We start from the raw sequence: 12,713 nt of genomic DNA, 5'->3' as shown, positions 1-12,713 counted from the left end.
ACTGGTCACAGTTGCCCACCTTCTGAGCTGCTCGGCATCTGAGTATGAATACAAACTCATCAGGTAGACAGCCTTCCTCTCCCACTAGAGCCTCCATACTCTTCTATCCCTGCCACTGTCCACTGTGCTGTCAGCACCCCCATCCATTCCCCCCATCTGCCCTTCTAGTAAATAAAAATAATAAAATTTTTAAAAATTTATTTTATTTTATGTGTATGATTGTTTTGCCTGCATGGATGTAGGTGCACCTATGTCATGCAATGCCTGCATGGGCAAGAAGAGGACACTGGAGCCCCTGGAACTAGTTAGGGATGGTTAGTCACCATGTGGTGCTGGGGACCAACCTGGGTCCTCTGCAAGAGCAGCCAGTGCTCCTAACTACTGAGCCATCTCTCTATGCCCTGGGAATCTATTCTTAACACTGCCTAAGGCTCAGCTCCAAAACACCAACTCCCACTCCAAATAAAATCCTTTGAGATTTATCTATTTAAAATAGCATTTCCTACATAGAAGGAAAAAAAGTCTATCTATCCAATGAGAAAAAAAAAAGCCACCCAGTAAGTGGTGAGGCATGGTCAGTGTTAGTCTCAGCTGAAGTAACTGTGACAAACATTAGAGAGACCATGAATGAATGAACAAATAGAAAGAGTGGCTCAAGTAATCCGAGGGTAATTTCCACCGTAAATCTTACTTTAAGGAAGACCAAGGACAGTCATTGGCCCAGCATGATGGCACATGCCTCCAACCCCAGCAGTAGGGAGGCAGAAGCATGAGAACTGCCTCAAGTTTGAAGACAGTCTGGTCTACATAGTATGTTCCAGGCCAGCCATGGTTACATATCAAAACCCTGTCTCAAACCAAAAACAAAACAAAAAGGACATTATTAAACACATTTATTTAGAGTATGGGCTCAGTGGTTGTGTGTCTGCTTAGCATACATGTGACCCTAGGTTCCTTCCCCAGTAACACACACACACACACACACACACACACACACACACACACAGGCACACACACGTATGCAAACACATAGATTAAAAAACAGCCGAGCATGGTGGCGCATGCCTGTAGTCCTAGCACATGGGAGGCAGAGGCAGGCAGATCTCTCTGAGTTCAAGGCCACCCTGGTCTGCATAGTGAATTCCAGGACAGATCAGGCTACAGGGAGACCCTGTCTCAAAAAGACCAAAAAAAAAAAAAAAATGCAGGGGCTGGAGAGATGGCTCAGTGCACTGGTTGCTCTTGCAGAGGACCTGGGTTCAAATCCCAGCACCCACACGGCAGCTAACAACGGTAACTCTAGTTTCCAGGGGATCTGATGCCTTCTTCTGTCCTGAGGGCACTGCACAACATGGGTGCATTTACATAGATGCAAGCATACCACTCATACACATAAAATTTAAAAAATTAAAAAATGTCACCTCACTATTCAAATGACAGTCACTGTGGAGAAAATATGGTTGATCCTCTTTAGTCCCTGGATTGTAATGGAAGTGATCATAAAAGAGTAAAACACTGTCAGACATATTAGCACACACTTGTAATCCCAGCCCCCAAGCTAGATGGTGAAAAATTGCTAGTTTAAGGCCACTCTGGCTATATAGGGAGACCTTGTCACAAAAAAATAAAACAAATAAAACTGCAAGCAGGGATTGTAGACCTCTGAGTAATGCTGCCACCAAAACCATCAAAGATTCCTCCTTCAGATGCTGGAGAGATAGCTCAAGGGTTAAGCACTGGCTGCTCTAGCAGAGGACTGGGTTAAGTTCCCCAGCACCCACATGGTGGCTCACAACCAACTCCAGCTCTAGGGACTCCAACACCCTCTTCTCATGCACGTGGTGTGCATACATACACTAAGGCACATACTTATACACATAAAATAAATAAAACTTTTTTCAAAAGTCCTCGTCAGTCAAGCATGGTGGTGCATGCTTTTAATCTCAGTACTTGGGAGGCAGAGGAAGATGGATCTCTATGGAATCGAGGCCAGCCTGGTCCACACAGCAAATTCCAGGCCAGCTGAGACTACAGGGAGACCCTGTCTTAAAATGAAACAAAACAAAAATTCCTCCTTCAGGATTTTATAAACAGGTAAAAAATGTAGGACACAGTCTTACTGCATTTCATATTCAGTCACACATCTTTACCGGATTTCTGTATTTCAGGGTTGTGCTGAGCCCTGTAAACAGAGACTAATTGTTCAATGAAGTTGGGGCCAGACATTAACGAAGTCAATGGAACTTCGAGTACCATTCAAATCTCATCCTGCTATGGTCTTTAAATGACCCGTCGTGTATACCCTACATTATCCTACTGCCCATGCTGCTCGAAACGTCCTGCCATTCCTCTATTCTCCTGAAATAACTCATTTGAAAGTGATCTGTTAACCCTTCCCTAACACCAGGCAGCTTTCTAACCTCAATACCATCTTAGATTCCCTCCTTACTTTCTATCAATTGCCAAATTCTGCTTCTTTCACCACTTGTCAGCTCCTGGTTCTTCTAAGTCATGTCTGACCTAGTGAACAAGAATACCCATTAACACAGTGGCCACCTTGCCACCACATCCTCTGAACCCACCTTGATTTTTACCTGTAGCTGTATGTACAGCCGCCACGCACACTGACAGCACCCTACAGCAATACTAGTCTGCTTCTCTCCTAAGTTCTCTAGCACCTCAGGGGCTTACCTAGCCTTAACAAGGACAGCAGAGCCGATCAGGGAACATTTCAGGCCCAATCAGAATTGGTAAGGGCAGGGTGGGGGAGTGGAGATAAATAGAAAACTATGTCTCAGTTGCACTGGCAAGTCAATTCAAAAACAGGTACACAAATTTTTTTTTTTTTTTAGTTTTTTTTTTTTTGAGACAGGGTCTCCCTACAGCCACAGATGGCCTGGAACTCACTATGTAGACCAGGCTGGCCTCAATTAGCAAGATTCACCTACCTCAGCCTCCTGTGCTGGGAGTAAGGCGTGCACCACCACACCCGGTACACAAGTCTTTAGAGCCCTTGACAGCTCATCCATAAAGGGCTGCTTTTTAACTGATGTTTTCTGGAATGTCACCTGCCCCCATATTGTGACCTCAAGGTCTAAGTTCAAGGCACACTGCAGAGAAGCCTCAAAAATGAGCTGTTCACTACACGTATTGAAATATCACATGGAACCCCACTAGTACATACAACTAATGAACATTTATTACTTTTTAAATATTTTATTTATTATTTTTATTTTATGTGTATGAGTGTATTGCCTGCATGTATGAGTGCACCCATGTAGTGCAATGCCGCGGAGGTCAGAGAGGGCGTCGGATTCCCCTGGAACTGGAGTTAAGGATGGTTCGTAGCCGCCATGTGGGTGCTGGGAATCGAACCCGGGTCCTCTGTAAGAGCAGTCAGTGCTCTTAATCGCTGAGCCGTCTCTCCAGCCCCATATACGAGAGTTTTTCCTGCCTGTATGTAGGTGTACCCGTGTTATACAATGCCCCTTGGAGGTCAGAAGAGGGTGTCAGATCCCCTGGAGCTGGAGTTACAGATGGTCGTTAGCTGCCATGTGGGGGCTGGGAATCAAATCCCAAACTCTGCAAGAGCAGCCAGTACTCTTAACAGCTGAGCCACCTCTCCAGTCTCCATAGTTCATACTCCTAAAAAATATTATTTTGAGTAGTAAATGATCAACTTTCACAAAGTCTCCCTCATCAGACTTTTGACTTATGTTACCAGATTCTGCTTCATAGTCATTCACTAACACTGGAGATTCGGTATCAGGACTTCCAGCCAAAGAGCTCTCGGGAGTTCCCTGAGCAGATTTAACTTCTTTGACTCTAGGCACTAAGGTTTCAATTTCAGTTAACGGTAATGGCAAAGGATCAGGCTGTTTAGCTGAATCAGTAGTAGTAACCACTCAAACTGACAATATATTCAGAGGCAGATCTAAGGAAGAAAATGATAGAAGAACAAAAAAACCATTTATTTGGTGAAATATGTGAAATGCAGACTGAAGAATTAGCTGGAAATTCTCAGATATTGAAAGAACCTGAAACAGTGAGAGCCCAGAGTATATGAACTGTCTTCAGAGACTCATCTAACTCTCTTTACATAGTCAGTACATATATACAAATGACACTAAATAAACATCTGTTTGACCTGTATAAAATGTAAATTAGTTTGACACTGCATTTTTGATGAGTGTGCTAATTTCTGCCCATGGCAGTTTAAAACATCAGAATCTGAATCCTGGACAGATTCAAACCTTGACACACTGTGGCATTTTTCTTTTTTTTTTCTTTTTGTTTATGGTCTTGATTCTGCACCCCTTCCCTTATTGTGATGCTTGGCAATGTTAAATTTAAAATGTCATTTTAATAAAGTTTGAACTTGTCTGTAAAGTAAAAAAATATTTTAAGTTTTTTGAGACAGTCTGGCATTGAACTTGCTTGTTAACCATAAACTCCTGATCCTTCTTCCATTTCTCAAGTGCTGGGATTACAGTCTATACTACCCTGCTGAGGTACTGTACTCAACAAGAAAATGATACAAAATGTGTAAAAGGGGCTGGAGAGATGGCTCAATGGCTAGGAGCACTGGCTGCTGTTGCAGAAGACCGGGGGATCGGTTCCCAGCATCTACATGGCGGCTAACAACCATCAGTAGCTCCACTTCTAGGGGATCCAACACCCTCTCTGACCACCGAGGGTATTGCATGACAAGGTGCACTTAAATACATATAAAATAAAAAATAAAATACTGAAAAAAATGTGGAAAGATTTTTCTTTTTCTTCCTGTGTAGCCTGGCTGGTCTAGAATCCATTCTATAGACCAGGCTGGCCTTAAACTCATAGAAATCCCCCTGCTTCTGCCTCCCAAGTGCTAGAATTAAAGTCATGTGTCACCACACCCAGCCTAATTCAGACTTTTTAAGAGAGAAATTAGGATTTTCTTAAAATACAGAAACAAGGAGATAATTAGCATACTCTCCCTCCCCCTCTTGAGGCTAGGCCCTTCCCTCTTGCCCAGACTGACTTGCAACTTGCACTGTTCTCCCGTCCTAACCTCCCAAGCAATGAGGACTAAAGGCATGAGCTACCACACTTGGCTGCAAATCTACTCCCATTGGTGTAGTTTTAAGACTTTCAGAGTCTGGGTGGGATTTCAGCTCCAAGGAATCTAAGGTGAATACAGTTAGTTTAACTCTATAAGAAGGCACATGTGACTGGAGAGATGGCTCAGCCATTGAGCATGCTTGCTACTTTTCCAGAGGACCTGAGTTTGGTTCCTGGCACTGATGAATGGCTTACAAACACCTGTAATTCCAACTGCAAGGAATCTAACACTCTCTTTTGGCCTCAGTGGGTACTCACATGTGGCATTCACTTACACACACAAATAGAAATTATTAGTCACACATATAAGGCACATGAATTATGTGTAATATGTTGTCCAAGTATGTAAATGAGAACTTATATTTAAGAAACTGCATGTATCAGAAGAAATGCAGTGTTGAAATATTGCTTCAGAAGATTAAGTAGGTAGCCAGGCATGGTGGTGCACGCCTTTAGTCCCAGCACTTGGGAGGCAGAGGCAGGCAGATCTCTGAATTCTAGGCCAGCCTGGTCTACATAAGTGAGTTCCAGGAAAGCTGGGGCTACAAGAGACCCTGTCTCAAAAAGAGGAAAAAAAAAAAAATTAAGCAGGTCAATAATTTGAGTCTATTAAGGGCAAGGACCCCAAAATAAAAAGAATGGGCCTGGGGCTAAAGCTAAGTGATACAGCACTTAATTAGCATGCAGAAGCCAAAAGAAAATAAAAGGATGCAACATATTTTCTTAAAAATCTTGTAGTCGAGGGGCTGGAGAGATGGCTCAGCGATTAAGAGCACTGACTGCTCTTGCAGAGGACCAGGGTTCGATTCCCAGCACCTACATGGCGGCTACGATCCGTCCTTAACTCCAGTTCCAGGGGAATCCGAAGCCCTCTTCTGACCTCCTCGACATTGCATGACACAACACGGGTGCACTCACATACAAGCAGGCAATTCACTCATACACATAAGATAATAAACATTTTTTAAAAACTCATACATATATAAGTGTAGTGTGTTCTATGCTGTAAATCACAATCCTCTAATCTTAATCTACCAGATTCCAATTTATATCAAAAGCTGATTTGGCAATGTTTCAGGCTCTAAGGAAATGCTGATCCTTACACAATCTTGAAACCCTCCTGACATGGGGAAAGGTTATTGGCACTCCTCAGGGGATTGGCATGAGATTTTTACAAAATCTAGATTTTGTAAGTGAAAGGTCACTGAGGAGCCTAACAGCAAAATACAAATGTAGGAATTATCTCTTTAAAATTTTCAAATCAATTATTTATTGCAGCCATGTAAAAAGAATTGTTTATTGATAGGTTACAGGAGCTAAACAAGAAAAAAGAAATTGAAAGCTGTCAATAAACCAGATCAAAAATAACGTGCAGTCTTAAGCAGAATATCCTTCTGTGAACAGCAGGTCAAATAGCCTATTGACAGTATTTCTGTAGGGTGTATGTTTTCCATCTTGCCAAAGTAAATGAAATAGCATAAAAATGGTCAGTATAGTGTAAGTTATTTTTAAAAAATGAGAATTGTCTTTCAGTAAGATTATTTTTCCATATTTATATTCGTGATATGAATTCACTACCAAGGTTTGTATGAGCTTGAACTCAGTCTGCTAAAAATCATCTGACTTGATATGACCTTTTGCGACCATACAACTATGCCTTCTCAACTACAGAAGGAACTAGGGATGGTCACTTTCGTTTTGCAGTGTTTGGTATTTGCTTGCTGTGAGATAGCAGTTCATGTAGTCCAGGCTAGCCTTGAACACCTGTCTTTCTGTGTCCTCCTAAAAGCTGAGCTACCACACCTGGATCTCATTACCCTTTGTAACAGGTTTTTATTAAAGGAAAAACAACAGTCAGATCAAATGAAAGATATTCCTTGACATAATGACACACACTTATAATCCCAGCATTACCTACATAGTGGGATGGAGGCTAGCTTGGGTTACATGAGACTGTCTATAAACAAACAAACATAAAAATAAATAAATAGAAAATTCTAGAATTCCACTTTAAGCACAAAGTCTAGAGATCCTTCAGGCAAAATTCATTCTCAGTTTAGACTCTGCTCCAGCCAGTGTTTCAGGCTCTGGCTCCATGCTGCAGGCCTAATACTGATTAAAAATACTTGGGCTATGTGCAAACCGCCTCCGACCGGCACCGCACGGTCCAACAGGTCTACATTACGCAAATACAGAGAGCCTTTCTGTAGTTACCGAAGCTATTTCTGAGCTTAGGAATGGAAACCACACGTCTTGGAAACCGACCCGAACAAAAGCGTTCTGCACCGGTCCCGACGCAGACCGGACGTCGGGGACGAGCGACAGGCCGATGACACCTGGGTTTTCCGGGCGTGACAATGAATAACGGGGCCGCAGGACCGGGCCGGACGCCCGACTGCGCCGCAGAGAAGAAGCCCGGGACCGCGCGGGAGCCCCAGTGGCGTCCTCAGCGGAAGGCCCGGGCTCCGAAAGCGCCGCCAGCCGGGCCAGGCCGCCGCCTCCCGCCCCGCGCAGCCGCCCCGCGCTCACCTCCGCCCGTCCCGCGTTCTCCTCTCCCAGGGCCGCGGACACAGCGTTCGTCTGGGCAGGGCCGGAAAAGGGCTCCGCAGCGCGGCCCGCCGGTACCGGCCGGCCGCACAGCCCCGCACTTCCCTCGGGAGCCGCCGCTCCTTCCGGCGTCTTCGGACGCCTCGGCGGGCGGCTTGGGGAGGGGGAGGGGCCTCTCGTAGGCCACGCCCCGAGGCGGGGTTCCAGCCCGGCCGGAGGCTGCCCCGGGGTTCGGCTGCCCCGGAGCTAGAGCTGACGAGTGCACCGCATCCCCACCCTCCGCAGTCACCTGACGGCTCCAGACAGTCCTCTCCTTGCTTGGCTGAGTCTGCATGACTGCTGGCCTGGGCGAGGCCTCCTGTTTGCAGCCCAGGTGGCTCGCTCTTGTAATTTTAGCCCTAGAGCGGCTGGGGCAGGAGGAATGCAGTGACTTGGAGGCCAGCCTGTCTCAAATACAGAAACAAAAACAACAAACTAAAGAACTGCTAGACCTACCTCAGTTCTATTCCCATCCCTTACCTTTCTTCTTTTTTAAAAAAAATTTATTTATTTGGGGGTCTGGAAAGATGGCTCAGCGCTTAAGAACACTGGTTGTTCTTGCAGAAGACCTGGGTTCGTATCCTGGCACCCACATGGCAGCTAACAACTGTCCATAACTCCAGTCCCAGAGGATCCGACTGCCTCTTCCGACCTCCGCAGGCATTGCACAACACGGGTGCACTTACCTCCATGCAGGCAATACAGGCGTACACATTAAAAATTTTTATTAATTTATATTTTATGTACATGAGTGCATTACCTGCACTTATATTAGTGCACCTGTGCTGTGCAATGCACACGGAAATCCGAAGAGGGCATCAGATCCCGTAGAACTGGAGCTACACACTGCTGTCAGCTGCCGTGTGGGTGCTGGGATTCGATCCCCAGACTCTACAAGAGCAACCAGTGCTCTTCACTGCTGTGCCATCTCTCCAGTCTGCTTTTCTTCTTCTTTAAGACCTAGATTCTCTGGGAGCAATTGTGCTTTCCTTTTCCTCACAAGGAAAGAAGAAATTAATCTCTACCATTTTCCACTAGGTCAAAATCAAGATGAGATGAAATATTTATTGAAACCCGTGGTGTCTGCTTAATGCCTAGAGCAGTGGAAAAGACTTCTAATTGTATGTCTGTGAAAATCCCCTAGATTGGGCTGTAGAAATGACTCAGCAGTGAAAAGCACTGGCTGCTCTTTGCAGAGGACCTGCTTCAGTTCCCAGCATCCATATGGCAGCCAACAACCTTCCATAACTCCAGTTCCAGGAGAATCCCACACCCTCTTCTAACCTCTGCAGGCATTGCATAATACAGGTGTCCTTACATACCTGCAGGCAAAACACTCATATGCATGAAATAAAAATAAATGTTTAATCCACTGGATTAATTTTAGGATATGTAAACCAAAAAAAAATCACTAACCTGAAAAAAAGTTATTAGCTACACATGGTGGTAGTGTAATCCAGCATTTGGGAGGCTGTGGCAAGGCTGTGCCAAGTTCAAGACCAGCCTAGATTACAGAGTGAGACATGTCTCAAAAAAAAAAAAAAAAGTTTGCATTTTCTTTCTCATTACCTCCAACTCTTGGATCTCTATGTGGGAGCATGTATCCAAGTGTGCAAAATGCTCAGTCAGGAGCAGGTCAGAACTACAGAAGCTGACATGGTAGAAATAGAAGGCATTAATCATGGTACAGCATGCTGTGCAGGGCTAGACAGTTTGCAGTAGGCGTGTCCCCCAGAGGTAATGGACACTCCCCCTTTGGAGGGGCCCTGTGGATGCCAATCCTTCTTTTTCAGCCTATTTCAAAGTATTGTACATAACCCAACTTGATGGAACACAACTTTAAATCCAGCACTTGAGAGACAGAGGCAAGGTGGTCTCTGTGAGATTGAGCCAGCCTGGCCTACATAGCGAGTTTCAGGCCAGCTGGGACTACAGGGGTACCCTGTCTCAAAACAATAAATCAACAAGAAACCAATCAAAATATTTCACTTTATACATCAACAATGTGGTTGTTTTCTGTTCTAATGAACATCATCTAAATGTTTTAAATATTTATATAGCAATCCTCTACACTGAAGTAGCAAAAAGATTATGAAAAATCATTTGTTCCATGGTCCCTTGTGACAAAATACTTATGAACTCCCTGACATGAGTTTTTAATTTTTTTTTTTTATTTTGTGTATGACCAAATTACCTGCACATATATTAGTGCACCTATGTCATGCAATGCCCATGGAGGTCAGAAGAGGGCATCGGATCTGGAGTTACAGAGAGTTGTTAGCCACCTCAGGGGTGCTGGGAATCAAACACCGTCCTCTACAAGAGCAGCCAGTGCTTTTAACTGCTGAGCCATGTCTCCAGCCCCCCACCCCCCCACCCCGGACATGAGTTTTTCAGGATGAGTTGGGAAAAGACAACAGATCTAAATTTTCTGGTGTTGCCTGTGATGACAAGTGTCTGTTTGATATCTAAAGCACTGGACGAGGCTTGCCCTCTCATTACTAGTGGCAGTCACCAATGTGCTCGTATAAGAGTTTTAATTTTTATTGCATAATATTTTCTAGGGAGTCCATTTCTATTTGCCCCAGATAGAGGGGGCAACAACAGACCAAAGAAATAATCCCATCCAAGTACAACTTGGTGAACCAGTGAGTTTAATTGGGGTTACTTAGACATGCAAGGGCAACTTAAGAGCAGCTACACCACCAATGAGTTCCTTATATTCCCCCAGCAAGTGTTAACCAATTATATATCCTCAGAGATGGGGGTGGGAACTCATGGACCTTGTGTGACCTTCCCTCCTTCCACAAGGGAATGTTCATGGGTCCAATCTTGTGAAGGTTTCATGCTGACAATCATAGCTGCTCTGATTTCAAGACATTAGCAGCCTTGTCATGCCCAGAAGATGTGTCATGGAGCTGAAGCTTGCCTTAACTGCCTTCACCTCCCAAGGACTTGGATTACAAGCATGAGCCATCATGCTGGGTTCAGAGATACTTTTAGAGATACTCCCAATCTGTTCTTTGCTAACTTCTATGTAGATAATCTCTATTTATTTTCTCTGTCTATGTATATTTTTCTTTCTAAAATTTATCTAAGTATCTATTTTAGTTTTATTTATTTTTATGTATGTATATGTATGTATGCTTGCTTGTCTGTATGTTCACCACTTGTGTACTTTGTGCCTGTAAAGGTCAGTAGAGTGAGTCTGATCCCCTGGAACTGGAATCACTGGTGGTTGTGGGAGCTGGAAACAAAATCTGGGTCCTCTGCAAGAGCAGCAAGTTTCTCCAGCCCCTATTTAATTGTTTTTTGTTGTTGTTGTTTGTTTGTTTTTTGGTCTTTTTTGAGACAGGGTCTCCCTGTAGCCCCAGCTGTCCGCCTACCATATTCTGGAATTATAGACATAGACCCAGCAATGGCCTTTGTTCTAAGAGCCTTCTAGCATTTGCCTTCAATGTGCTTCCTTGATAAATTTTTGATGTTTATTATATCTGTCCTACATACTGTTTAGTTACAGACCAATTATTTTTTGTTGTTGGATTTTTTGTTTTGTTTTGTTTTTTGTGTTTTTGAGACAGGAACTGGAACTCGCTATGTAGACGAGGCTGGCCTTGAACTCATAGAGATCTGCCTGTCTCTGCCTCCTGAGTGCTGGGACTAAAGGTGTGCACCACCACATCTGGCTCTAATTGTTTCTTTTTAAGATTTATTTTGGAGGGACTGGGCATGGTAACAAAGGCAAGCAGATCTCAAGGCCAGCGTGGTGTATGTAGTGAGTTCCAGGCCAGCCAGGGCTACAGAGAAGCCCTGTTTCAAACAATAACAAAAAATAAAAAAAGAAAGAAAGAAAGAAAGAAAGGTTTACTTTTAGGTATGTATGTGTATATGTGTGTGTTTATGTACACATGAGTGTAGGTGCCCATGTGGAGGCCACTAGAGGGCATCATAGTCCCCAAGCTGTAGTAACAAGAGGTTATGAGCTGTCTAATGTGGTACTGGGAACTGAACTCAGGTCCTCTGCAAGAGCAGTACATGCTATTAACCACTGAGCAATCTCTCTAGGCCTGACATTATATAGTCTTTTCTGAGTACTTAGCATAAAGTTTATCAGCACATAATTCCTTTTACTTTTTCGCATGTGTATGTGTATATATGGTGTCCATTTGTGTGTATGTGTCTCATGTGTGGGAGCACATTTGTGTTCAAATCAACATGCACATGGGTGAGCATGCATGTGGAAACCAGACCTTATACATTGAGGCAAGGTCTCAGCCACTAGCCCTATTGAGAATCAAGCTGCTGTGTATATTTCTGCAAAAGTTTTTGTGTAGATATGTTTTTAGAATATTTTTTCTTCAGTATTTCTTAGGAATGGAATTTTTGAGTCATGTGGTAATTCTATGTGCAACACTTTTGAGGAAGTGAGTTTGCACTATTTGGATATGTGTATGACCACTGTACTCTGAAAAGATGTTGTAAACTAGGTTCTACGACAGTACTTTGGATTCTCAATGCCTGGGTTGACTTAATTCTAAATTACACAGGGACCCTGGAATGCTGAGTAGATGGTGAGAAAAGAAGACATAAGTAGGGAGAGGGCAGCAGAGAGGAGACTGAGGAGTTACAAAGGGCCTTACAGCTGGGCGTGGTGGCGGTACATGTCTTTATTCCCAGCACTTGAGAGTCAGAAGCAGGCAGGTCTCTGTGAGTTTGAGGCCAGCCTCATGTACATAGTTCCAGGCTAGCCAGGGCTACATAGTAAGACCATGTTTGTGACCTTACAAATCTGGGTTCTTCAGGTCTCAAGTCTTCTGTTAGTTCTTAAGTGTGAACTATTTCACACAGAATTCATTCTGTACATTTTACGCTATTCCTCATCTAGTCATAAGACTTTGGTATTGGCACTCTCTTCTCTGTGTGGCTAAAGGAAAATTTGGAAAACAGAAAGGATTATTTTTCCTTTGATAGGAATAGTAACATTTGCTCTCATTTTTTTCTCCTAAGAGCTTTTTGGTTAAGAT

The 12,713-nt window shown here is 43.8% G+C and overlaps 1 protein-coding gene across 2 annotated transcripts in view; it reads right to left on the bottom strand.

The window, feature by feature from the left end:
* The window catches only part of Usp33 (ubiquitin specific peptidase 33), a 63,634-nt gene extending 55,839 nt beyond the window's left edge, over positions 1-7,795 (bottom strand). For both annotated transcript variants that reach the window (XM_008848645.3, XM_008848646.3), the window contains exon 1: positions 7,633-7,795. The gene's annotated coding sequence lies outside the window, so the exon portion shown is untranslated. The remainder of the gene's footprint in view (positions 1-7,632) is intronic.
* Positions 7,796-12,713: the final 4,918 nt, after the last annotated feature.

Source organism: Nannospalax galili, unplaced genomic scaffold (assembly GCF_000622305.1).
Source record: "Nannospalax galili isolate Female #2095 unplaced genomic scaffold, S.galili_v1.0 scaffold1124, whole genome shotgun sequence".
NCBI lineage: Eukaryota > Metazoa > Chordata > Mammalia > Rodentia > Spalacidae > Nannospalax > Nannospalax galili.
Note: the sequence above shows the minus strand (reverse complement) of the source record. Positions and strands in the feature narration are given on the sequence as shown.